The following is a 26,524-nucleotide window of genomic DNA, read 5'->3' as shown; positions in this document are numbered from 1 at the left end:
CACATCGGGTTACTTAGCAAAGCGCTTCGCTTGGTTACCCGATGTGTACTTTGGCTACGTGTGCAGGGAGCCAGCACTGGAAGCCTGAGAGTGGCGTACGCTAGTAACAAAGGTAAATATCGGGTTACCAAGCAAAGCGCTTCGCTTGGTTACCCAATGTGTACCGTGGTTACCAGCTTCCAGACGCTGGCTCCCTGCGCATTCAGATCGTTGCTCCCTCGCTGTCAAACACAGCGATGTGTGCTTCACAGCGGGAGAGCAACGAGCAAAAAATGAACCAGCACTGTGTGTAACGACCAGCGATTTCACAGCTGGGGCCAGGTCGCTGCTTAGTGTCACACACAGCGAGATCGCTGTTGAAGTCACTGGTACGTCACAAAACCTGTGACTCAGCAGCGATCTCGCTATGTGAGAAGTACCCCTTAAAGTTAAATCATCACGCAATGTTGCAAAAGATGTTGGTTGTTCAGTCTGGTGTGTCTAAAATCTGGACCAAATACAAACATGGTAAGGTTGTTAAAGGCAAACATACTGGTAGACCAGGGAAGACATCAAAGCTTCAAGACAGGAAACTTAAAGCAATATATCTCCAAAACAGGAAATGCACAACAAAACAAATGTGGAACGAATGGGAGGAAACTGGAGTCAAGGTCTGTGACCGTTACAGAAAAGCTAAACAATAAAAAGATGACGTCCTGAAGAGAAAATTTAAATTTCCACAGTGCCACAGCCATTGATAATATGGGGCTGCAAGTCAGGTAAAAGCACTGGGGAGATGACTGTCATTACATCTTCAATAAATGTCCAAGTTTACATAGAAATTTTGGACACTTTTCTTATCCCATCAATTGAAAGGATGTTTGGGGATGATTAAATCATTTATCAAGATAATACATCCTGCCTTAGAGAAAAAACTGAAAAATTCCTTGAAAGACACGCAAGGTCAATGACATGGCCTGCAAATAGTCCGGATCTCAATCCAATTGAAAATCTTTGGTGGAAGTTGAAGAAAATGGTCCATGACAAGGCAAAGCTGATCTGGCAACAGCAAACGGAGGAAGTTGGAGCCAGATTGATGAGTACGGTTTGTCACTCATTAAGTCCATGCCTAAGAGACTGCAAGATGTTATAAAAGCCAGAGGTGCTGCAGCAAAATACTAGTGATGGAGTATTCTTTTTTGTTTTTCATGACTCCATAATTTTTTCCTCATAATTGAGTGATTTCATAATTTTTTTTTTTTTTCCCCGTTTGATCTTGAAAAGTAAGTTACTGGCTAGCACATTATGTTTTCATGATTTATTTTTTTTTGTGTTTCTTAAAGCCAGAAAGTTGCCATTTGAAATTACTTTAGTTTTGTGCTGTGTCTGTGATCTGCTTTTTTTTTAAACAAAAGTAAACTGAATGAACATCCTCTGAGCCAGGTGACTCCATAATTTTTGCCAGGGGTTGTAGTACAATGTCAGTCTGACGACCTGTACTCACCACCCTGATGCTCTGATCACAGCCTCTGCCTAGTACCTCTTGTCACCATTTTTGCCGAAAGTTGTCTTACATTCAGTGAAGAAATTGTTCTGTCCTTCTCTCATCCTTTTTAAAGTGATCTCTCCACAAATCGAACCAAGTCAGAGCTGCCCATCTCTACCTGGCTAGAAGCTCATCTTACAGATCTTCAGATTCTCTTGATGATTCCTCTATAGGTCATCAAGGTCTTCGACATCCAGTGCTGGAATTGCTGGCTAGAGCTGTGCTGCCATTCTTGAAAGTGTAACCAGCAAGACAGGGAGCACCCCTACCCAGAGTGGTCATTCCACACATGCGGCAGACATCATCGTACAGAGTGTATCAGTCTCCCCGCAACAGGAAACCTACAGAATAATAAGGCAGGAACTTTCCGATACGGGTTTGGAATGTCTGAGGGTTGAATATTAAGCACACCAAGTTGAAGCCAGCCTGGGTAGCTTTTACCTCCCCCACTGAGGAATACAAAAAGCTGCAGACTCTTTTTCTTCAGCGCTCTATTGGGAGACCCAGACGATTGGGGTATAGCTACTGCCCTCCGGAGGCCACACAAAGCACTACACTAAAAAGTGCAAGGCCCCTCCCCTTCTGGCTATACCCCCCCGTGGTATCACGGGTTCTCCAGTTTTCAAGCTTTGTGCGAAGGAGGTCAGACATCCACGCATAGCTCCACAGATTTTAGTCAGCAGTAGCTGCTGACTATTTCGGATGGAAGAAAAGAGGGCCCATATAGGGCCCCCAGCATGCTCCCTTCTCACCCGTTGATGGTGTTGTAAGGTTGAGGTACCTATTGCTGGTACGGAGGCTGGAGCCCACATGCTGCTTTCCTTCCACATCCCCCTGGGGGGCTCTGAGGAAGTGGGATCCTGCCGGCCTCAAAGCTCTGACGCCGGGCTCCATCCACAGACCCATTTGAACCTGCTGGATACGGAGCTGGAGTACCGTTCAGGGACATGGCCCTGCACCATTACAGGTACTCTGTGTCCCCGGTCACACGGACACAGCACACTCCAGACTTGCTGGGTGTGCTAGTGCGCCGGGGACAGTAATGGGTTACAGTCACTGCAGCTTTGCTGAGTGACTTTGTGTTTTGGGAACTACCGCGCCGGACGCTCCGGGAGCGGCGGCGCGGCTGGGACTTGTAGTTCGCCGGGGACTGGGCGCCGACCGCGCTTTTACGGCGGCGGCGCTTATAAATCCAGTCCCCGGCTTCTGCGGCCTAGTGCCGCTTCGTTCCCGCCCCCTCCCTGTCACTCAGGGAAGGGGACAGGCGCTGAGCAATCAGCAGCGCCGAGGGCTGGAGCCTTATTTACATGCTCCAGCCCTCTCACTGCACACTGTCGGACGCCGGATTCCCGCTCTGCCTTGGGGCACGCCCACGGCCCGCCCCTACTCACACGAGCTGGGGAAGAAGCCGGCAGCCATTACTGCAGTCCGAACTCGGACTTTCGCCAACCAGGCAGGACGGTGGCGACCATACACCCGCTTATAGGCGGGCGGTAAGCGGCACACATAGTGCTGACCACACATATATATACTGCAGTGTGTACATGTGTTGTTTTTAACTGCATAGGTCGCTATATGCCCGCTTGGGGAGCGACACATCAGCAGCAGGAAAGCAGGTGTGCTAAGGCACAGGCTTTCTAGGCTGCTTGTATTGCACGACTGAGGTGTTCATTTGTGTTTATGCTTATATGCTATACATTGCACTGTACAGTCGCTAGTCTTAGCTATATTCTCCTGGAATGGCTAGACTACAGCAGCAGAAAACCAAGGGTGCTGGGGCACAGGTTTTTTTCTATGCTGCTTGTATTGCATGGGCTGCAGTGTGCATTTGTACTTGTGCTTGTATGCTATACATTGCACTGTATGGTCACTCTTCTGGGCTATATTCTCCTGGATGACCAGTCTACAGCAGCAGAAGAGCTGGGGTGCCAGGGCACAGGCTTCTAGGCTGCTTGTATTGCATGTGCTGCAGTGTTCTTTTGTACTTGTGCTTGTATGCTATACATTGCACTGTAGGGTCACTCTTCTGGGCTATATTCCCCTAGATGACTAGTATACAGCAGCAGAAGAGCAGGGGTGCCAGGGCACAGGCTTCTATGCTGCTTGTATTGCTTGTGCTGCAGTGGTCATTTGTACTTTATGCCTGTATGCTATACATTGCACTGTACGGTCACCAATCTTGGCTATATACTTCTAGATAGCTAGTCGGCAGCGGCAAAAAAGCAACACAGATTTTCAGTGCTGTTTTTACTACATGGGATGCTGTTCATGACACCGTCCCATTGTGTGCCTGCTCCCCTGTAGCACGTCGTCTGCCGGGGTCTATAGCACTTCGTCTGCCGGGGTCTCTACTAGTCGTGGCCAAAGAAACCACCTGTCAACCCTGTCCATGGACAGGGACGGAGTAGTCATAATATAGAGACTTGCAGTCCAGACAGGCCATGGGCAATCTACTTGACCAAAAGGCAGCTCTTCAGGGCGTTGATCCTGACATCGCTCTCAATCCGGATACACCGGGTGGTAACGCCATACGGAATGATCCTATACCGCCCATCAATGGAAGGTTGGATCTTTCTCCCTCAGCTCCCCCAGTGGAGATAGGAGACGAACAGGAGAAGTCCTTTTTCAGTATCTCACACAGATATGGAGTATTTTTCTGGCCACGCTGACTTCAGAGAAGCAGTCCAGGAACACCACGCTTACCAGATAAGCGTCTTCTCCAAACGTTTTTTAGGATACACGTTATCCCGTTTCCCCTGACGTGGTCAGCGCTGGACCCAGGGTCCAAAGGTGGATTCTCCAATCTCCAGGCTTGCATCTAGAGCCATAGTTGCACTGGAGATGGGGCTTCACTTAAAGATGCCTTTCACAGACAGATGGACTCTGGTTGAAATCTGTCTAGGAAGCTATCGGCGTGTCGGTTGCTCCGGCATCCACAGCCGTATAGGCAACCTAACCTTTTCAGCTGTTCTTGCGCAGCTGGCCTTGAGCACAGGGACATCTGTACCGCAGAGGCGTCCGTAACCCCGCAATGTCTGCACTGCGACTTACCTTGTTTATACTGTCCTAAAAGTACAGTCGAGGTTTCGGTCCTTCCCAAGCTCCGGCAGGTCCCAATTGTCCTCGTGCAAAAGGGCTACAAAACCTCAGACGGGCTCAGATTCCGGCCGGGCTCAATCACGCCCAAGGAAGGCAGTCGGAGGAACCGCTACCAAGGCGGCCTCCTCAGGACTCTCAGCTCTCTCTCTCTCTCCGCATCCGCGGTTGATGGCAGACTCCCCCGCCTTTGGCGACGTTTAGCTGCCACAGGTCACAGACCGGTGGGTGACGGACATTGTGCTCACGTGCACAGGACAGTGTTCTGTTCTCGTCCTCCGACTCCATTCTTCAGAACGGCCCCACCCCCCACCGGGCAGATGCCCTGCTGCAGGCGGTGGACGCTCTATGAGCAGAAGGAGTGGTGATCCCTGTCCCCCCTCAGGAACGAGGGCGAGGGTTTGTACTACAATCTCTTTGTGGCTCCAAAAAAGGACGGTTCCTTCCGTCCTGTTCTGGTCCTGAAACTGCTCAACGAGCATGCGAACGCCAGGCGGTTCCGGATGGGATCCCTCCGATCCGTCATTGCCTCAATGTCTCGAGGAGACTTCCTTGCCTCAACAGACATCAAAGATGACTATCTCCACGTGCCAATTGCTACGGAACACCAACGTTTTCTACGTTTTGTGATAGGAGACGAACATCTTCAGTTCGTAGCTCTACCATTCAGTCTGGCGACAGCCCCACGGGTGTTCACCAAGGTCATGGCAGCAGTGGTAGCAGTCTTGCACTCTCAGGGACACCCGGTGATTCCGTACTTGGACGATCTACTCGTCAAAGCACCCTCCCTCGAGGCATGCCAACGCAGCCTGAATGTTAAGCTGGAGACTCTCCAGACTTTCGGGTGGATCATCAATTTGGCAAGGTCAAATCTGTCTCCGACTCAATCACTAACGTATCTCGGCATGGAGTTTCATACTCTATCAGCAATAGTGAAGCTTCCGCTGAACAAGCAGCGTTCACTGCAGACAGAGGTGCAGTCTCTCCTTCAAGGCCAGTCGCACCCCTTAAGGCGCCTCATACACTTCCTAAGGAAGATGGTGGCAGCCATCGAGGCAGTTCCCTTTGCGCATTTTCATCTGCGCCAACTGCAATGGGACATTCTCCGCCAATGGAACGGGCAGTCAACCTCCCTGGACAGGAAAGTCTCCCTTTCCCAGACGGCCGAGGACTATCTGCAATAGTGGCTTATTCCCACCTCATAGTGGTCACGACAGATACGAGTCTGTCAGGGTGGGGAGCAGTTTGTCTCCGCCACATGGCTCAGGGGACGTGGACTCAGCAGGAGTCCACCCTTCAGATCAATGTTCTGGAAATCGGGGCAGGGTATCTTACCCTACTAGCTTTCCAGAAGTGGCTAGAAAGAGAGCAGATCCGAATCCAGTCGGACATCTCCACAGCGGTGGCATACATCAACCACCAAGAAGGGACGCGCAGTCAGCAAGCCTTCCAGGAAGTCCGGCGAATCCTCACGTGGGTGGAGGACACAGCATCCACCATATCCGCAGTTCACATCCCGGGCGTAGAAAACTGGGAAGCAGACTTCCTCAGTCGCCAGGGTATGGACGCGGGGGAATGGTCCCTTCACCCGGACGTGTTTCAGGAAATCTGTTGCCGCTGGGGGGTGCCGGACGTCGACCTAATGGCGTCTCGGCACACCAACAAGGTCCCGGCATTTATGGCACGATCGCGCGATCACAGAGCTCTGGCGGCAGACGCCTTAGTGCAAGATTGGTCGCAGTTCCGGCTCACATATGTGTTTCCACCTCTGGCACTCTTGCCCAGAGTACTGCGCAAAAATCAGATCCGATTGCAGCCGCGTCATACTCGTCGCCCCGGACTGGCCGAGGAGATCGTGGTATCCGGATCTGTGGCATCTCACGGTCGGTCGACCGTGGTCACTGCCAGACCGACCAGACTTACTGTCCCAAGGGCCGTTTTTCCATCAGAATTCTGCGGCCCTGAACCTGACTGTGTGGCCATTGAGTCCTGGATCCTAGCGTCCGCAGGATTATCTCAAGGAGTCGTAGCCACAATGAGACAAGCTAGGAAGTCAACGTCTGCTAAGATCTACCACAGAACGTGGAAGATTTTCTTATCCTGGTGCTCTGCACAGAGAGTATCCCCTTGGCCATTTGCATTGCCCACCTTTCTTTCCTTCCTGCAATCGGGGTTGGAAAAGGGCTTGTCGCTCAGCTCCCTTAAAGGGCAAGTCTCGGCACTATCCGTGTTTTTTCAGAAGCGTCTAGCACGTCTTCCTAAGGTGCGCACGTTCCTGCAGGGGTTCTGTCATATTGTGCCCCCGTACAGGCGGCCGTTAGATCCATGGGATCTGAACAGGGTACTAGTTGCTCTCCAGAAGCCGCCTTTCGAGCCTCTGAAGGAAGTTTCCTTTTCTCGCCTGTCACAGAAAGTGGCGTTTCTTGTTGCGATCACATCGCTTCGGCGAGTGTCGGAGCTGACAGCTCTGTCATCCAAGGCTCCCTTCCTGGGGTCCCACCAGGACAAGGTAGTGCTGCGCCCCATTCCGGAGTTTCTCCCTAAGGTCGTATCCTCGTTTCATCTTAATCAGGATATATCCTTGCCTTCCTTTTGTCCTCATCCGGTTCACCGGTATGAAAAGGACTTACGTTTGCTAGATCTGGTGAGAGCACTCAGAATCTACATTTCCCGCACGGCGCCCATGCGCCGTTCCGATGCACTTTTTGTCCTTGTCGCTGGTCCGCGCAAGGGGTTGCAGGCTTCTAAAGCCACCCTGGCTCGATGGATCAGAGATCCAATTCTAGAGGCCTACCGTTCTGCGGGGCTTCCGGTTCCTTCAGGGTTAAAAGCCCACTCAACCAGAGCCGTGGGTGCGTCCTGGGCATTACGACACCAGGCTTCGGCTCAAGAAGTGTGCCAGGCAGCTACCTGGTCGAGTCTGCACACTTTCACCAAGCATTATCAGGTGCATACCTATGCTTCGGCGGATGCCAGCTTAGGTAGAAGAGTCCTGCAGGCGGCAGTGACACCCCCGTAGGGGAGGGCTGTTTTGCAGCTCTAACATGAGGTATCTCTTTACCCACCCAGGGACAGCTTTTGGACGTCCCAATCGTCTGGGTCTCCCAATAGAGCGCTGAAGAAGAAGGGAATTTTGTTACTTACCGTAAATTCCTTTTCTTCTAGCTCTTATTGGGAGACCCAGCACCCGCCCTGTTGTCCTTCGGGATTGTTTTGTTGTTTGCGGGTACACATGTTGTTCATGTTGAACGGTTTTTCAGTTCTCCGACGTTATTCGGAGTTAATTTGTTTAAACCAGTTATTGGCTTCCTCCTTCTTGCTTTGGCACTAAAACTGGAGAACCCGTGATACCACGGGGGGGTATAGCCAGAAGGGGAGGGGCCTTGCACTTTTTAGTGTAGTGCTTTGTGTGGCCTCCGGAGGGCAGTAGCTATACCCCAATCGTCTGGGTCTCCCAATAAGAGCTAGAAGAAAAGGAATTTACGGTAAGTAACAAAATTCCCTTCATTATTGGCAGTGGATGTGCCATTATGTGGAAATCGACAGCAGCATGGACAAGCCTATAATTCCTGGTGGTGATTCAAACAACCCAAAACCACCTGCTAGCACGGTAGTTTACTATGCATATGATCGGGTGACTACCTTTTTCATGTACTCTATCATTCAGACTGAAATTATTGGTGTTTTGTAGCATTGGCCTAGGAAGGTGGTTGCAAAGACAAAGAACAATAATTGTGCCCTATGTAGAGAATTTTCCCAAAGCATATACTAAAAAGCTTTCTCTGACGCCTGATTGGGGGACACAGGGCCATGGGTATTATGCTGCCTATCCATAGGAGGACACTAAGTAGATGCAAAAGCATAGCTCCTCCTCTGCAGTATACACCCCCTGGCCAGGCCAGGCAGCCTCAGTTTTAGCTTAGTGTCATGCTTCACCGGTTGCAGGGATCAGGAAAAGAGCACACTGCCAGGAGTCTCCAGCGGGCTCTCCCTCGGGAGCACACAGGGCAGGCTCTCCCACACGCTGCATGGTTTCTGAAGAGATGGAGGAGGGAGAATGCTGTTTGTACCAGGATGATTCCTTGGTTTCACCCTCCCCAGATGATCAAACTGCAATAGACTCCCTTATAGCAGCAATCAACCAAGCTCTGCATGTGGAAGATCCCCCATCCACTACCACTGACCATGTGGTCTCCTTTTAAGAGGGCAAGGAAACCCCAAAAGGTTTTTGATGATCACCCAGAGTTTCAGGATATCCTCACAAAGCAAAGGGAGAAGCCTGACAGGCGCTTCGGTAACCATAAACTCATGGAGTCCCGGTACCCTTTTGCCCCACCTGCCCCTAAGGGCTGGGCCGATCCGTCCTCGGTCGACACCCCCCCCCCCCCGGTCTCCCGCCTTGCCACAAAAACGCTCCTGTCGTTCCTCCATCAAGGACCCGACAGACAGGTGGAGCACCTCTGCCTTTGAGGCTGCGGGTTCCTCCCTCTCGCCCTCCTTTGCCTCTGTGTGGGTCGCAAAGGTGATCTCGGTCTGGGCAGAATCCCTTAACACTTCGCTTGAGGAATCCCAGTTCCCTCATTCCGTCACAGAGGTAACAGCTCAAATTGCCGCTGCGGCGGAGTACCTCATGCAGGCCTCCATTGATGCTGCTACCTGCGTAGCTTTTGCCGCCTCAAATACCATAGCCATCCGTAGAGCTCTCTGGCTCCGACAATGGCGAGCGGACTCTGCTTCCAAGAAGTCTCTCACGGGCCTTCCCTTTTTTCCAGACCGATTGTTTGGCAAACGTCTGGACAAGCTCATTTCTGATGCCACGGGAGGAAAAAGTACCTCCCTTCCCCAGCTGAAGCCCAGGACGACCTTCACCAGACCTCCACAGTCCTCGTTCCGCTCCTTTCGGAACTCATTTGGTTGGTCGACATCCCGCTCTGCCCCCCGCCACTAGCCGCGGACTACGCAGGGACCGACCTTCTCAGCTCTCCCCGGAACCCACTTCGTCATGGCAGCCTAGACCGAAACAGTCCAGGACTAGGGAGACTCGTCCACAACGTTTTCCCCCCTCATGACTCCTTTGGCGCCCCGGAAGACACACTCATTGTAGGAGGGTCGACTGCGGCTCTTTTCAACACATCTGGGCTGCCACCTCAGACGACAAATGGGTTCAAGACCTTATGTCTTCCGGTTACCACATAAAATTTCGGACCAGACTCCCGAGTCGGTTCCTTCTCTCAAAGCCCCCAAAGACTCAAACGACACAAGGCCTTTTTCTCAGCAATCCACTCGCTCCAAACAGCAGGAGTGATAATAGCCGTCCCGGACGATGAGAAGTACGGGGGGTTTTATTCCAACCTTTGTGGTCCCCTAAAAGGATGGGGTCAGTTCGACCCATCCTGGACCTCAAACACTTGAACAAACGTGCACGTACGGAGATTCAGAATGGAGTCCCTAAGGTCCATTATTGCATCCATGGTCGAAGGGGAATTCCTCGCCTCCATAGATATCAAGGACGCGTACCTGCACATACCCATTGCTCCAGATCACCAAAAGTTCCTCCGCTTCGCAGTTCAGGACTCCCATTTTCAATTCGTAGCCCTACCCTTCGGCCTTGCCACCGCACCAAGGGTCTTCACCAAAGTCATGGCGGCCGCCATGAGCGTCCTTCACGCCAGGGGAGTAGTCGTTCTCCCTTACTTGGACGACTTCCTCATCAAGGCCCCTCCTTACGCGACTGCTCAACCAGCATACAGATCACCTTGGACACACTATCCCGCTTAGGGTGGCTACTGATTCTAGACAAATCATCCCCGGTCCCAGCACGATCCATCACCTTCCTGGGCATGTCCCTGGACACCCGTCGGGGCTTGATCCTTCTCCCTCAGGACAAGGCGATTGCTCTTCGACAAGCGGTACGCTGCCTTCTACGTCCTCCGTCTCGCTCCATTCGATTCAGCATGAAGGTGCTCGGCAGGATGGTGGCGGCTATGAAGGCAGTACCTTTTTGCTCAACTGCACCTCCGCCCACTGCAGCTAGTCCTTCCTGCTGCCTGGGACAAGAGCCCCTTCTCCCTGGACAAACATCTTCACCTGACACCTTCAGTCAGGTATGCACTCCGCTGGTGGCTTCGGTCCTCATCCCTATCGAAGGGGAGATCTTTCCTCCCAGTGAACTGGCTGGTCCTGACCACGGACGCCAGCCTCCTAGGCTGGGGAGCAGTGTACCGGCACCACACTGCTCAAGGACGTTGGACGCCCCAGAAGTCTTCCCTACCCATAAACATCCTGGACATCCGCGCGATCTTCCTCACGCTCAGACCATTCTGCCTTCTGCTAGCGGGTCGTCAGATTCGAGTCCAATCGCATAATGCGACAGCTGTAGCCTATATCAATCGGCAGGGGGGCACCCGCAGCAAAGCGGCTTATGTCGAGGCCCACAAGATCCTCAGCTGGGCCGAATCGACGGGGTCAGTGATATCAGCCAGCGGTACACATACCGGGGATAGAGAACTGGGCAGCAGACTTTCTAAGTCGCCAAGGCCTGGCCGCCGGAGAATGGTCTCTCCACCCAGAAGTGTTTCTACACATCTGCACTCGCTGGGGCACACCAGACGTGGATCTAATGGCCTCAAGGTTGAACGCAAAGGTACCCGCGTTCATAGCCAGGTCACGCGACCCGCAGTCCATCGGCGCGGATGCTCTAGTCTGCTCCTGGCACCACTCCCGCCTGCCTTACATATTTCCACCTCTATCCCTGCTGCCGTGGGTAATCAGGAAGATCAAGGCAGAGGGAGTCCCGGTGATACTGATAGCACCGGACTGGCCCAGGCGCGCCTGGTACGCCGAATTAGTACAAATGCTCGCAAACGTACCGCGGCGCCTTCCAGACATCCCAGTCTTGCTGACCCAAGGGCCCATTTCCCATCAGAACACCAGAGCCCTGAAGCTGACTGCATGGCCATTGAGACCTGGGTATTAACAAGAGCGGGATTCTCCCCCGCGATTATTTCCACCATGATCAGCTCCCGAAAGCCTGCTTCATCCCGCATTTACCACCGTACGTGGAAAATCTTCCTTTCATGGTGCAGAGAAACTAATGTCCAGCCTATTCCTCTGGCCATCCCTAGAATTCTCGACTTTATACAGTCTGGCTTGCAAGCGGGGTTGGCTCTCAGTTCCCTTAAAGGGCAGGTCTCAGCGCTCTCAATCTTCTACCAATGCCGCCTGGCTCAAAAACCGCAAGTCAAGACCTTCCTCCAGGGCGTTTCCCATCTAGTTCCCCCGTACAAACGGCCGCTGGACCCATGGAACCTCAATCTCGTTCTGGATGGTCTCCAGAAGTATCCCTTTGAACCTCTCAAGGAATCCTCCCTTTCTCTTCTGTCCTGGAAGGTAACATTCCTGGTGGCAATTACGTCCATCAGACGGGTTTCGGAGCTGGCAGCACTCTCTTGCCGCTAGCCTTTTCTGATCTTTTCACCAGGACAAGGTGGTTCTACGCCCCCTTCCGGATTTTCTTCCAAAGGTTCCTACCCTGTTTCATTTAAACGAGGACATTGTTCTGCCTTCCTTTCGTCCACACCCAGTTCATAGGGTGGAAAGGTCTCTGCATTCGTTAGACCTCGTCAGAGCTCTCAGATATTACATATCCAGGACAGCCCCCTTTAGGAAAACTGACTCTTTGTTCGTCATTCCTGAGGGGCCTAAGAAGGGACAGGCAGCTTCAAAGGCAACTCTGGCTCGCTGGATTCGCTCTGCGATCCAGGAAGTCTACCGCTTGCAACTCAAGCCCATTCCTAGTGGTCTGCGGGCTCATTCCACGCGAGCAGTTGGCGCTTCGTGGGCCATTCGGCATCAGGCTTCAGTGGAACAGGTGTGTAAGGCTGCGACCTGGTCTAGCCTACATACTTTTTCAAAGCATTAGAGTCCATACCCAGTTGTCAGCTGAGGCAAATCTGGGTAGGAAAATTCTGCAAACGGCAGTAGAGCACCTCTCTCAGTAAGTGCTCCAGGCTGTCTGGGACTGGTTCCTAGTCCTTGGGTTGCGTTATCTTGTTTTTTACTTTTCCCACCCATGGACTGTTTTAGGACATCCCATGGTCCTGTGTCCCCCAGTGAGGCGTCAGAGAAAAACGGATTTTTGTGTACTCACCGTAAAATTATTTTCTCTTAGCCATCATTGGGGGACACAGCACCCACCCTGTTGCCCTGTTGGGCCTTGGTTCTCTCAGTACCTTATTTGGTTATGACTCTTCTTTTCTCTTGTTCCTCTGATGAGAAGTTTTTACTGTTTTTTTTTTCTCCTACTGCTTGTGTACTAAAACTGAGGCTGCCTGGCCTGGCCAGGGGGTGTATACTGCAGAGGAGGAGCTATGCTTTTACATCTACTTAGCGTCCTCCTATGGATGGGCAGCAGAACACCCATGGTCCTGTGTCCCCCAATGATGGCTAAGAGAAAACGATTTTACGGTGAGTACACAAAAATCCGTTTTTGCCATTACTGTAGAGACATTTTATCCCGATCAGCCCTGCACTTAAAGGGATCAGATAACATTGTAGCAGACTACCTAAACTGCCATTTACTCAGTCAAGGAAAATTGGGAAGTTTTCAGTCAAATGTTTGCCAATGGGCTCTCTTAGCAATAATTTGCTACAAAGGAGAAACACCAAGTGTAATTCTTTTAATTTATATATTATATATATATATTATATAATAGTTACATAGGTTGAAAGAGACCTAGGTCCATCTAGTTCAATCTTCCTCCCACCAATTTATACATTTTTGTGATTAAATCATTTCTAATAGACAATGTGTGTACTGAGGAAATCATCCATCCCTTTTTTAAAAGCTGTTATAGTATCTGCCATTACTACCTCTTGTGGTAGGGCATTCCACAGTCTGACTGCTCTAACTGTAAAAAACCCTCTCCTATTTAGCTGCCGGAATCTTTCTTTCTTGTGCAGTGAGTGCCCTCTGGTCCTTAGTATTGTCTTCAGAAGGAATGTCATGTTGCCAGTCCTTTTTGTATTGACCACATGTATTTCTACATATGTCCTCTTAAGATTTTTTTTTTGTTATCTAAGCTAAACAAGCCTAAACAGCAAGATCTTCAGGGCAAGCAGTCAGGATATGCAAGCACGTAATACCGTGTACTTAATCGCCACAAAGTCCACATGCCTTCCTATTTGAGTACACAAGTGTGATGGTGTTACTGATTGGCATCATAGGCGTTCATAATCATAGTGGATTCTTCAGTTTTCAGTTGAGTAAGGGAAGGCTCTAAAATGATCTCTAAAAATTGAGGTCTGCCTGCTGGCCCTGTAAAATTTTTCAATGTTTGCATTCTTGTCTGAGTGCAGCTGTATATTTGATAGAGTATTTCATATTTAGTTTGCACCTGTTCACATTTGTTTCTTAGGAAGTGCTGTCAGTTTTCTCATGTCAGCATTTTCATTTGATTATTTATTGTTCCCCTGACGGCACTAGAAACCTGCTCTTACAAAAAGCTAGCGGCAGGGCAGGCCAACACCTCTGGGGAATAGGTCATACCAAATGTCCAGCTGGGATACCCAATAGTTGTACGGCACAGAGGAATCACGGAGGATGTTGGTACAGTAATCTAGGCCTAAATGCACTTTGTGTGAATAAATGGACAAAGGACTTGTGGTGGTCTTTTCTATGGGATGGGTTGGCGAAGTCCCCCCCCACTCACCCCCTCCCCCTTTTCATTAGCAAAAGTCTCCAACGGGATAAAAAAAAGTTTGGAAACTGCTTCATCAATCTAGTTGAAGCCTTGGGGCTGCCAGATGCCCTGAGCCAGCACAGGAAGAACTGCCGCCCACCTTAGCTGGAGCAAAATTGAAGTCGGATGTCTGTAAGTCTTTGTTGTGCCACTTGTACTCTGAGTAGAAGTCTCCGGGACTACTTGTTGTTGGGCAAAGACATCCCATTCCTACTAAATGTAATTTTTTTTCTGAGGCCCTACTGAGTATTCCAGGGTGTATTTTAGTTCCTCCTTATAATTTTTTTTTTTAGCAGCCATTGCACATAGTGCATATGCTTCTAAATGGGGATAAAATGGGAAAAATGAGTCCATCCTCTGTGTATTCCAGGGTGTATTGCAATCCCTTCTTTCAATCTTTGATAGGCCTTGCACTTAGTGCATAGGCTTCACTAGTCTAGAAGTCCCTCGCTTTACAAATGGTAAAAAAATTGTAAAATCTCATGAACACGATTACTTTTTTTTTCCTGACTAAAATGGAAAAGTGCTGGGTTTTTTTTAGTTTTTTTTTTTTTTTTTTAAAAGGAGCATGTCAATGCTATCTGCATTTTGTCAACATTGCAAGCAATGAGAGTGCAAAAACGCTACTTGTGAACATAGCCTAAGGAAGTAGAAAAGGTGTTTTTTGCTTTTCTTTTGCCTTATATAACAAGTTATTATCCAGGAAAAAATGTTTACATTTTTTTCCAGTGTAATGCGTTTTAGATTTGGTTTTGTATGTTTCATTGTCAGTCGGTAAAAGTGGTGTAATACTCTGACTACCCTTGACCCCCAAGTCACTGCTGAAAACAGATATGTGCAGGCATCTCCCTCATGGTGTTCCCATTCAATTTCCATTGTGCTTACATCCATTTCAGTGATTTTCAGGCCCCCCTCAGAACCCCAAGGGGTCTGCCGTAAAAATGCTTGAATTTCCCCTTGACTTCCATTACGCTCTTTACTCGAGATGAGCACCCAAAGATTAGAAATTACATTTTAGTGCTCACCCGTCACTACTGATCACCCTTGAGTGCATAGGTTCATCAGTTGAATTTTCTTTTAGGCCAGTAAGTGGTCTACTCCTAAATTGGCTCCTTGGGATCTAAATCTAGTCCTGAATGCCCTAACAAGACACTTTTATCTACTACCATTGGGATCCTCACCCTGTAAACTGTCTCCTAGTGGCCCTAATCATGGATAGACAGGTGGCTGAATTACAGGCCATCTCAATTAATCCTTCCTTCATAACTATCGTAGGGGATACTCAATAAGATGCGGTGCTCGGAAACAGTAGGTCAGTTCCTGAAAGCAAATGAGTCCACATCAAGATGAAAATAATCCGTCATCCGTCCAAAGGAAATCCATAACATCATAATTTTATCAATTTTATTACATTTATTAAAACAAGAACAAGATTAAAAACACAAAAGTGAGTAGACTAGAGCCAATCTATGCGTTTCGGGCGATACATGCCCTTATGTTTTTGTTCATATAGTTTTGGCGTATATACGATGTTTTGATCACCTGTTTTGTTTTTGTTTTAATGTTTTGTTTATTGAGGCAAAAAAAAAGAGAATACATAGTCAACAGAAAGCACAGACTTAACTAATATTGTTACGATTGTGACAAAGACTTCCCTTATGTCTCCATGACTCTTATTACCTGTACAAAATCTGACCTAAGCCAGATAGTATTAGGCCTATCCAATAGGCAAAGGGGAAGATCAATCTAGGTTGTCAGCCTGGTTTCTGGATTAACATTAAACAGTTTTCTAATCTTGAGTAACAAAGGAACTAGGAAAAGAAAGGAAAAGGGGGGGGATAGCTTGAGTAAAGGTAAGCGAGGTTGTTTTACTTGAAGTTCAGATAAGAGTCGAGTCAGCAGTATCAGGAAGCGAATAGAAAGAGAGAGGGGATAGAAGAGACAGGAAGAGGGGAAGAGATTTTGGTCATAGGTCCAATCCAACCGTGGACATAATGATCTGCAGGCCGTCATTCAACTCGCTAGTGGAAGGGTAAGGCGGCCTGAAGTACCCTATGTTGCCTTCTGCGAGGTGACTACTAGAAATTGGGGTTTAGACTTATAGGTCTGCCATGCGTTCCATACCTGGAGGAAAGAGAGCATATTTTGACTAGATAGGGCTGAAAGTTCTTCAACATGATATAATTGATCAATTTTCAGCAAGAGCTGCGTGAGAGAGGGAATTTTCGTTGTGCGCCACAATTGAGCAATAAGTTTACAAGCTGAGCCCACAAATGACGCTAGTTTCGAAGTAGCTTTATCTTTAGGCCACATTGGGAAGTTCAGGAGCAATTGTCTAGGGTCCAGGACCCCCATTTTGCCTGTGAGGTCAAGTATTAACTGTGATGCTGTCCGCCAGAAGGTCTGGACAATCGGACATGTCCACCACACATGTAAATATGTTCCCTTGTCCCTCTCGCAGCGCCAGCATTGATCTGAGGTGGAGGAACTCCACATACTAGACGAAGTGGGGACAATGTACCATCTCGCAATCACTTTGAAAGAATTCTCTTGAACTCTCACACAACATGACGGACCATGTGAGGCGCTATAAATTTGGCTCGTTTGTGAATCAGTAAATGTAGTTTTCAGGTCCCTTTCCCATTTCAGTATATATGCTCTCTTCACCACCAGTTTTTTTGTGAGCAGAGTATGGTATAGATTAGAAAGAATTTTCCTGGGGGCCCGGGTTTGCATGCAGTAAGATTCAAATGTAGTTAGAGGTCTGTCGAGATGGGTATGAGGTAATAATGGGTGGATCACGTGTTTTAATTTCGTATGATGGAGAAATGTGAGCTTAGAGAGGAGGGGGTTCGTACACATCTCTTGTTTAGACATCAAAGAGCCATCTACCAAAAGATCAGCCAACGGAACAGTTACATTGGTCAGGAATGCGGACTTCGAGGACGCGGCTTGGTTTACATCGGCGTCTAGTATGTCTGAAACTAGGGTTAGAGGGGAGAGAGGTGGAGCCAACATCTCCCTATTTTCCTTCCATTTTTGCAAAAGAGTTCTCGTTAGTTCATTCGTAAAGGTTCTTTTATCTTTCTGGTTGGGGGGGGGAAAGTAACATAGCTCGTAGAGGGGTGGGGGCTAGGTATTCTTCTATAGATATCCACAATTTACTCGGTGGACGTCTGACCCAGTCCACCGTTCTGGAGAGGACGGCGGCTTGGTAATATAGCGATATATTGGGTAATCCCATGCCCCCTTTGTCTTTTGGAAGGTTCAATGTTTGGAAGTTGATTCTCGGTTTAAGTTTGTTCCAGACGTAGTTGGAGATTAAAGAGTTACATTGAGAGAGAAATGCTGTGGGAATTGGTATGGGCAACATTTGAAAGAGGTAAATAAACTTTGGGAGTATAATGCTTTTAATTAAGTTTTTCCGGCCCATCCACGAAAGAAAGGGAGCCTTCCACGAGGATATTTGTGCTCTAAGATTAGGAAGAAGGGGCTTGTAATTGAGATCAAACAAGGACTTGAAGGTTTTCCCTAGCTTAATGCCTAGGTATGTTATGTGACTATTTGGCCATCGAAAAGGAAACGAGTTTTGGAGAGATTTAGTAACTTTACTGGTGATATTAATGCTTAATGCTTCTGATTTAGGTTAATTTTGAAGTTAGACCAGTGGCCGTATTCCTCTAATAATTTCATAAAGGCAGAGAAACCCCTCTCCGGCCTGGACATCACCACCAACAAGTCATCGGCAAAGGCGGCGGACTTATGGTGGACTCCCTGCAGGGTGAACCCCTCGATTTCCCGGTCTTGCTGGATGGCATTTAGCAGTGGCTCCATGACCAAGACAAAGAGTAGGGGGGATAAGGGGCATCCCTGCCTTGTGCCATTTTTAATGTCAAGGGGGTCGGTGAGAGTATTGTTTATCTTAATCCTGGCCGTGGGGGATGTGTACATCTGTAGAATTGCGCGTATGGTATTTGGAGGAAAATGGAAGGCCTCTAGGGTTCCCTGCAAGAAGGTCCAATCCACCCTGTCAAACGCCTTCTCGGCGTCCGTTCCCAGCAGCACCAGAGGCAGCTTATGGGTCCTGGCGTGTTGCATTAAATTTATTACTCTTAGCGCATTATCCTTCCCCTCTCTACCCCTAACAAAACCAGGTTGTTCTGGAGAGATGAGATCAGGAAGGATACCTGCCACTCGGTAAGCAATTAAGCTAGCATATATCTTTAGGCCCACATTCAAGAGTGAGATGGGCCTATAGTTTCCACAACACTCCGGATCTTTCCCGTCTTTGTGTATTAATGATATATGCGCCTCCAGTGCTTGCTTGGGTATAGGGTCGCCGAGTAGTAGAGTGTTGCATGATGCCAGAAGGTGATCCCCCAGGATGTCAAAGAATTTTTTATAATAGATGATGGGAAGGCCATCTGGACCTGGTGCCTTCCCCATGGGGCTTCTGGACAGGATGGACTGAACCTCAGCCCGAGAGAACGTTTTTTCCAGGGACGCCTGTTGTATTTTAGAGAGCTTCGGGAGATTTAATTTAGCTAAGTAGCTTTGTATACCGCATTTCCTCTTGTCCTGCTCCGTTTCCGACTCTTCCGGCCGAATTTGATATAAATTTTTGTAGAATCGAAGGAATTCGTCCGAGATTTGGGAATAGTCTTGCGTACGTTGGCCCTGAGAGGTTTTAGTTACATGTATAAAAGTGCGAGCCTGTCTTTTTTTTATCAGGGACATCATAAGTTTAGAGGCTTTATCCCCATGTAGGAACATACGGTTCCTCCATCCAAGATAAAATTTAGCCGACTGTTTATTGAGTATGTCCCTAAGTTCCACACGTTTCGCGGTCAGTTGTTCTAATGTCTGTTGGGAAAGGGACTTCTTATGCTGAGCCTCCAACGTGGCAATCTCAGCATACAAAGTCTGCAGAAACAATTTCCTCTGCTTGTTGAGGTGTGAGGAAATGGAGATCAACTCTCCCCTAATGACCGCTTTATGTGCTTCCCACAACATTGGAGCCGCAATATCTTGTGACTTGTTCTCTGCAAAATAATTACGGAGGCAGTCAGATATGCGCTTCTTATTTTCTTCCGAGGAGAGAATTGATTCATTCAATCTCCACGTACGGTGAAGCCAATACGGTCTCAGGAGTGAGAAACTGACTGAGACATAAGAATGGTCAGAGTAGGGAGTTGACTGGATCTCTGTGTCATTGACATTAGGTAGTAGATGTCTAGGTAGAAAAATGTAGTCAAGTCTGTGGTATGATTTATGAGGATTAGAGAAAAATGTATAGTCTTTGGTTGTGGGATGTTGATAGCGCCAGATATCTATTAGAGAGAGGGAAAGGAGAGAGCATTTAATCCGAGATAGGTCCCTTAGAGAGAGGTGACTTTTCTTTGCAGTGGAATCTAGTTTAGGTTCCAAAGCCACATTAAAATCACCGCAAAGTATTGGGGTACCTTCTGAAAAAGCACGGAATTTTTTAAGTGTGGATATCAACCAGCGAATCTGTTTGACATTTGGGGCGTATACATTCCCTAGGGTTACCATGGAGCCGGCTAATATACCCTTGACGAAAATGAACCGGCCCTCTGGGTCAATAGCGACATCTCGAGCTAGGAAGGGTATATCTTTAGCAATGGCTATAGAGACCCCTCTAGAACCTTTATGTGGGGAGGGGGCATGGAACCAGGTGTTGTAGTGTGCCTTGCTAAAGTTTGGGATTTTGCCATCTCGGAAATGCGTTTCTTGGAGGAAGATCATGTCTGCGTGCTTCTTATGTAGGCTGTGTAGAGTCTGTGACCTTTGTATGGGGGAATTTAACCCATGTGCATTAAGGCTTATTACCGTAAATACCTTATGATGTGATGCCATGGTAATACATGCGGAAGGACAATCTGTTCTTTTTCCATCGCGATGAGTGGACCAGACCTATGACCATTGGGAGAGAAGAAGAGATAAAGAGATTGGGGGGGTTGAGAGAGGTTCAGAGGAGAACAGGGTATTAGTATCAACATTTTCAACTATTTGAAATTCAAACAAATAAGAGTGTGCATCAAGAGGGAGCAACAGGCGCGAAACCCCTATAATGACTTCATGTTATAACTAGCATAAACCGTAGTGTGCAACAATAGATCCAATCGAAGGCTCCTTCAAGGGGGCTCGCCTTCAGAGTTCAGCTGGAGTTTCTTCGCTGCTTTGCGTCTGGATCTGTGGGCCTTTGGAGTGAGGCTATGCCATGGTGCCGGGTCTGGAAGCATTTGCAGTGTAGATGTCGAACGATGGATTTCAAGCTCCGGATATTTCTCCAACGTGATCCCCAAATCTTCACAAATCCGCCTTATCTCCGCAGAAGTTTTGGCTTGGTAGTGTTTTCCATTAGCAGATATAGCGATGCTGAATGGAAATAACCAGCGGTACGGAAACTGGCGTTGGCGCAACACTGTTGTGAAAGGTTGTAGCAATCTCCTTTTGGACAGGGTGGTGGAAGCGAGGTCCTGGAAAATCAGAATTTTAGAGCCTTCATGACTTATAGACTCCGCTTCTCTGGCTTTTTTAATAATAAGTTCTTTAACTCGGTAATCCAGGAAGCGGCATATGACATCCCTTGGTGGTTCCCCTTGTTTGGGACGGGGTCTCAAAATCTATGAGCTCTTATCAGTTCCAAAGTTGGAGCAGGGTCAGAGTCAGAGTCCATCAGGTCAGAGAAGATGCCCTGTAGGGTCGGGATCAAAGCTTCATTTGCCACCGATTCTGGGAGTCCCTTTAATCTGAGGTTGTTTCGCCTTTCTCTGTTTTCATGATCTTCCAGGATGGCGTGAATTTGATTGATATTATCCTCCTGTTGGCGAAGGCAGGAAATGACATTGTTGGAAGTGGAGGTTAATGTGGCTTGGGCAGCTTCCAGGGTTTCCACTCTGTGTCCAATTTGGCCGATTTCTTGTTTAATATCTGACAGCTCCCTTGCTACCGGTTCCAGCGCATTTTTGAGGATCCGTTTTATAAAAGATCTTGAGATGGGGAGACTCTTGCTGTTATCAGCACCTTCAGTGTCGCTTTCGTCGTCATCCATATCTTGTGCATCATTAGTAGACATGCTTTGGGGGCTGCCTGTTTTAGAATCAGCTGTATGTAGGTGTTTTTTGAGAAACTTATCGACATCAGCCTGGGTAGTGGTTTTAACTGGTCTGGGCAGAGAGCTGGCTCGAGCGTTGCCGATTTTGACCATGTTAGAGTCAGACATATATTGTTTTATGCTTGAGTGAATAAATAGTAGGGGTTAGGCCACCCTACTCCCTCCAGACAGCACTGAGTCTAGAACATTTTACGCCCCTAGATAGGGGGAAGGAGGTAGGAAGAGAGTGTCTCTATGCTAGAGGTACTTCTGCGAGACCACTCTCTATAACCACTCCACTATGAGACTTCTCTGATTGCCTCGGGGCCCGGACAGGTGTATGGAGCTGGGTCCTAATGAGACTGCTTGCCACCAGCCAAGGTGTGTTAGGCCGATTGTGCGACGACCGAGCACCCTGTTGTGTGGGGGGGCACAGATCTTCCCCTCTTGAATCTTAGTTTCTCTGGAATGGAATGGGAGGGGGGGGTGTCTCCTTCAACGGCGATCCGTTCCCCCTTCTTCTCCCCCACCAGGCCAATATCCAATATGGGGAGATTTAATCCGACGTCTCCCACTCAGCACTGGCCCCTTCAGTCCCTGCGGCCCAGTATTCAGCAACGTGGTCGGCTACTGATCCAAGCGGGGGAGCTGTGGAGGGGGGGGACGCTGGGACGCCGGACGCCCGCAGCCGGGCCCGTGCGGCACTATGGGTTGGATTCAGGGCTCGCCGGGGGCCTCCGGTGCGGCTGAGGAGCGGACGCAGGACCGGACCAAGAGGTGTTACTCACTCACCGCCAGGTCTTCTCCCCGGGTGCCGCAGATTCCATAGGAGCGCCGCTCGAAGCCGCCGCGTGACCTCCAGTCCAGTCCCAGGCACTCCAAGCGGTCTCCTCAGGATCCCACGCAGCCCTCCGGCACCTCCACTCCGGTTACGCTGTCAGATCAGGTGAGTGACGGGACTCACGTTCCCCGCCGGCCGACCTATTTGCTCCCGCGGCCTGTGAAATCCTCCGACCCAGCGTGTTCTCCCAAAATGGCGGCGGATCGTCTCCTGTCGCTTCACTGAGCGGCGAGTCAGCGATACCTTGATCCGGGACGAAGGGGGGTGAGGGCAGTCAGGCCTCCGGTTCCCGGTCCACTCTCTCAGGTCCCGCTGGTGGTCCGTAGGTGTCCTCCGGGTGTCTGCGGTCCTCAGAGGTCACGCTTCTCGGGCCTTGCCGCCTTCAGCGGCCTGTCCGGACCCAGTGTTGGAGGGCTCCTGGAGGGTGTCCCAGTGGGGCCAGTTAGAAAATGAGGGTCTCTCCTCTTCTGTGGTGTTCTAGGGACGTGGATGAGGGAGCCGGACGGCTGTATTTTCCGTCTGGGAGCAGGATGTCCGATGATGGTTCAGGAGCTCCCACATCCACGTCTGCCCTCAACAGCGGCCATTTTGGATCCATCTTGATCACCTGTTATTGCATTTTCTCGGGTGTTGTGGTGGATATAAAAATCCCCGTAATTAGATTTTTAGGGGTTTTTTTATCGTTATGCTGTCTACCTATCAGGAATTTTTTTTAAGATTTTGATAGATCAGACTTTTATGAATGCAGCAATAGCAAAGAATTGTTTTTTGTATTCAAAATTTATGTATCAATTTAGTAGTTTAGGTTTTACAGTGGAACCTCGCTTAACGAGAATTTTGCTTAACAAGCAAAGCTTTCTGTAAATTTGTAACTCTGTTTATGAGAAAGCTTTGCTGTGCGAGCAAAATACTCACCGCACACACTTCCGGTTCCGTACATCCACCGCGCTTTGACCCGCTCTTACAGTCTACACAAACGCACGCAAGCACACACACACAGTATTATGCTCACCTTACCTTACCTTCCGTTCCATCGCCGGCCTCATGATTCTTGCAGAACTACAAGACCCAGGAGGCCGGCGATGGAACGCAAGGTAAGGTGAGCATTATGTGTGTACCTTCCGTTTCATCGCCGGCCTCCTGGGTCCTGTAGTTCGCCGCTCCAGGATGTGTATCCGCAACCAACGCAACGAGGCAGGAACTTCGGCTGTCACCGCTACTCAAAGGCAGCACGCTGGCCAATCAGAGGCTAGCGGGTCCTGCCTTTGACGTCAGCGCTCTGGCAGCGGAAGTTCCACCCTCGTCACGATGGTAACCCGATATACAGCCCGTTCTAGCGAACAGCAAGTCCCAGGAGACCGGTGATGGAACGGAAAGTAAGGTGAGCATAATATGTGTGTGCGTGCTTGTGTGTGTTTGTACACGTTTGTGTGTGTTTTTGCATGTGTGGAATGGCACAATAGGGGACCAGGATGGGACATTTAACAAGTTGTGGAACGAATTGTCTGCATTGCAATGATTTCCTATGGGAAATCTTGCTTTGCTGAACAAGTAACTTGGTTAACAAGCACACTCCCAGAATGGATTGTTTTCGTTAACCAAGGTTCCACTGGTATTACTACACATCCAGTGAAGATTGTCCTGGCTACCAGAGGCACAAAATGTCAAGAACCCGCTTGCAGTAAACAGGTTAAAGGGGTATGTCAGGGAGATAAAAAAAAATTTGAACTGTCCCTGACCTCATACACAATGAAGCTGAGCTGCCACTGCAGTTCTAGTATCTTTAGATCACTTGTAAATCAATAAAATATCTGCTCCTCACCCCTCCTATATGGAATGTCTCATCACAGACCAGCTCGGTGTAGTGGGGGTGTGGCCGCTAGCTCCATGCTCTTCCTACCTGCCAGCCCCCTGATACTTGCTTCTATTCAGTCATAGAACAGGGGGTGGGGCCACCAGCTCCAGGTTTTTCCTTTAAGCCACGCCCCCTGTTCTAAGACTGGAACAGGAGCTCCCCTCTCATCGGTGCCCCCTCGATGTGATCACGAGGGCCCAATCGTTGACATAACCAGAGGTCGTCACTGAGCTACGGAAAGCCTCTGGGATCATGCCAGGAGTGTGATTCCAGAAACATCTGTCAGTACTTAACTTAAATTAAAAAAAAAAAAATATGTTACAATAAATATATGCAAAACAAGACAAACAAAAAAATTAACAAATATTTGGTATTGGCTTTTCCAACAGCTGAGCCCAGGCTCTCACAGCCAGGCACGATCTAGACACCATCCCTGGTTGTTTAACCCCCTAAATACCGTGATCGATAGCAATCACAGCATTTTTATGGCTCTGGGAGGGGGATTGTGCTCCCTCTCTATTCCGATCGGTGCCCCCGTGAAGTGATCACAAGGGCTCAATCATTGCCATGGTAACTCGAAGTCATCATGACTCTCCAGGCCACTGATCTATGGAAAGCCTTTTGGATCATGGCAGGAGCATGGTTCTAAAGGCCTCTATCAGGTATCAGTACTGCCCTGACAGTATAATAATAAATAATATAATAATATTTATTCATTTATATAGCGCTGTGAATTCCACAGCGCTTTACATACAATGGCAACAATGTACACACGTTGGGGCTCACAATCTAAGGTCCCTTTCAGTATGTCTTTGGATGCATGCATGAAAGTATTGTAATACCTGCGATCAGTACATTAAAAGATAATGTCCCATATAGAGACTAAGTAAAAAAGTAAAAAAAAAAATATATATGTATATATATATATATATATGATATATATACAGTCATATGAAAACGTTTGGGCACCCCTATTAATGTTAACCTTTTTTCTTTATAACAACTTGGGTTTTTGCAACAGCTATATCAGTTTTTATCTAATAACTGATGGACTAAGTAATATTTCTGGCTTGAAATGAGGTTTATTGTACTAACAGAAAATGTAAAATCCGCATTTAAACAAAATTTGACCGGTGCGAAAGGATTGCCACCCTTAAAGTTTCAGAGATTTAAACTGTCAGTTTCCATTGTGAGGAACATAGTAAGGAAATGGAAGAACACAGGTACAGTTCTTGTTAAGCCCAGAAGTGGCAGGCCAAGAAAAATATCAGAAAGGCAGAGAAGAAGAATGGTGAGAACAGTCAAGGACAATCCACAAACCACCTCCAAAGACCTGCAGCATCATCTTGCTGCAGATGGTGTCAATGTGCATCGGTCAACAATACAGCGCACGTTGCACAAGGAGAAGCTGTATGGGAGAGTCATGCGAAAGAAGCCTTTTCTGCAAGCACGCCACAAACAGAGTCGCCTGAGGTATGCAAAAGCACAATTGGACAAGCCAGTTACATTTTGGAAGAAGGTCCTGTGGATTGATGAAACAAAGATTGAGTTGTTTGGTCATACAAAAAGGCGTTATGCATGGAGGCAAAAAAACACGGCATTGCAAGAAAAGCACTTGCTACCCACAGTAAAATTTGGTGGAGGTTCCATCATGCTTTGGGGCTGTGTGGCCAATGCCGGCACCGGGAATCTTGTTAAAGTTGAGGGTTGCATGGATTCAACTCAGTATCCGTAGATGCTTGACAATAATGTGCAAGAATCAGTGACGAAGTTGAAGTTACGCAGGGGATGGATATTTCAGCAAGACAATGATCCAAAGCACCGCTCCAAATCTACTCAGGCATTAATGCAGAGGAGCAATTACAATGTTCTGGAATGGCCATCCCAGTTCCCAGACCTGAATATCATTGAAAATCTGTAGGATGATTTGAAGCGTGCTGTCCATGCTCGGCGACCATCAAACTTAACTGAACTGGAATTGTTTTGTAAGCAGGAATGGTCAAATATACCTTCATCCAGGATCCAGGAACTCATTAAAAGCTACAGGAAGCGACTAGAGGCTGTTATTTTTGCAAAAGGAGGATCTACAAAATATTAATGTCACTTTTATGTTGAGGTGCCCATACTTTTGCACCGGTCAAATTTTGTTTAAATGAGGATTGCACATTTTTTGTTAGTACAATAAACTTCATTTCAATCCAGAAATATTACTCAGTCCATCAGTTATTAGATATATGAAACTGAAATAGCTGTTGCAAAAACCTAAATTGTTATAAAGAAAAAAGGTTAACATTAATAGGGGTGCCCAAACTTTTTCATGTGACTGTATACATACATACAGTGCGTCCAC

The sequence above is a fragment of the Anomaloglossus baeobatrachus genome, chromosome 4 (assembly GCF_048569485.1).
Source record: "Anomaloglossus baeobatrachus isolate aAnoBae1 chromosome 4, aAnoBae1.hap1, whole genome shotgun sequence".
Taxonomy (NCBI): Eukaryota; Metazoa; Chordata; class Amphibia; order Anura; family Aromobatidae; genus Anomaloglossus; species Anomaloglossus baeobatrachus.
The sequence above is the reverse complement of the archived record's forward strand: the minus strand, read 5'-3'. Positions refer to the sequence as shown.